The sequence below is a fragment of the Fukomys damarensis genome, unplaced genomic scaffold (assembly GCF_012274545.1).
Source record: "Fukomys damarensis isolate Sample0158 unplaced genomic scaffold, DMR_v1.0_HiC HiC_scaffold_46245, whole genome shotgun sequence".
In the NCBI taxonomy this organism is placed as follows: domain Eukaryota; kingdom Metazoa; phylum Chordata; class Mammalia; order Rodentia; family Bathyergidae; genus Fukomys; species Fukomys damarensis.
The window spans coordinates 1-1,628 of record NW_022947157.1 but is presented as its reverse complement, the minus strand read 5'-3'; the positions used below and the strand labels follow the sequence as shown (position 1 = coordinate 1,628).

General features: G+C 42.2%; 1 pseudogene; it reads left to right on the top strand.

The window, feature by feature from the left end:
* Positions 1–28: 28 nt before the first annotated feature.
* Positions 29–1,595, top strand: LOC117284964 (annotated as a pseudogene).
* The last annotated feature ends 33 nt before the right edge of the window (positions 1,596–1,628 follow it).

Sequence of the window (1,628 nt, the reverse complement as noted above, 5' to 3'; positions counted from 1 at the left end):
GGGGGAAGGATTTTGGCGGTGATTGTGTCTTTTGCTATGATTTTAAAAAATTTAGACATTAACTATGTTTTCATCATACCTCATACATGGCCTGGAGATTATAATTAAGTAGACCAAGAGTAAGATCTGAGTCGCCTTTCCGACAGTGCTGACCTCCCCGCAAGAACACGCCTCTCACCGAAGATCTCCTCCATCCCTCCCCAGAGGAGGCGAAGAGGAAGCACAAGAAGCAGTGCCTGGTGCAGAGCCCCGGTTCCTGCTTCATGAGCGGAAAGTGCCCCGGATGCTGTAAAGTCACCTCAGTCTTCAGCTATGCGCAGACGGTGATTTTGTGCATGGCCTGCTCCACTGTCCCTGCCAGCCTGCAGGAGGAGAAGCGAGGCTCACAGAAAGATGCTCCTTTAGGCGGAAGCAGCGCTAACAGTTCCCTGAGTCAGATGAATGGGAAGCCATCCCAATAAACACGTTTGAATTAAAAAAAAGTTTTTAAGTTAAGTCTGAATCAATATTTTTAATCTGTAAGCAGAAGCCATTGTATATACAGTAACTTCCCAGCCTACAAACGAGTTCCATTACAGGAGAACATTCGTAAGTCAGATTCATCTGTCACTGACAGAGTCAGTCTTGCATAGTACATCTGCTAAAGTTTGCAACTTCAATGTTTATAAGTCAGGGACTTACAGTACTTTCTTGTATTTAGCAGAGTATTGATTTTTATAGCCTTCACTTACATTTAGTTTTTAAACTTAGGAGGAAAAACAGCCTATTTGAATCGCAAGAAATCAAAATATGAACATTACACAATATTTCTTTCAAACTAACTAGAGAAGAATCTTGTAAAAAGATTTATTAGCCAAGTGTGTTGTTGTATGCCTGTAATCCCAGCTACTCAGGAGGCTAACGCAAGATGGTTGCATGTTCAAGGCCAGCCCACACAACCTTGTGAGACCCTGTCTCAAAATATGAGACCAAGGGCTGAGGGTGAAGCTCAGCTGGTAAGTGTTTGCTGAACATGTACAAGGCCCTTGGGTTCCACCACCACTATGAGAAAAATAAAAACGGTTCCATTTAGTAGTGTTCCCTGATGATTCTAGTTCTATCTTTTTTTCCCTAGTGAGTGGAGTGCCATAGAAAAAGAAATGGGTGACGGGCTGCAGAGCGCTGGCCATCATATGGACGTGTGAGTACCTGGAAGACTTGGCGTAACAGTGAGGGTGCAGACTGCGGTGGGGCATGTCAGTGACTCAGAATTCTCATGGGTTTTTGTCAGGTTTCCTGTTATTTGTATTGTGCTCTCTGTACACAGATCTGATTTAAATTCATTTCAGGAATGCCAGATTAGTTTAATATTTGCAAATGGGTCTAACTTATGTATTAATAGAATGAAGATAAAATCCTGTGCATTTATTTCAATAGATGTAAAAGGTGTTTAACAAATTTCAACACCCATTGACAGTAAAAATTCTTATCAAACTAGAAATTGCCGGGGTCCAGCCTCGGCCAGAATTCAGGTCCTGAGGGAGGAGGGTTCGAGTTGGCACTTGTGAAGGAATGAGATACACTCTGTAGGTATGAGGTGGTGTGCCTTTCGAATATTGGAGGATTTTTTTTTTTTTTTTTTGGTTTTT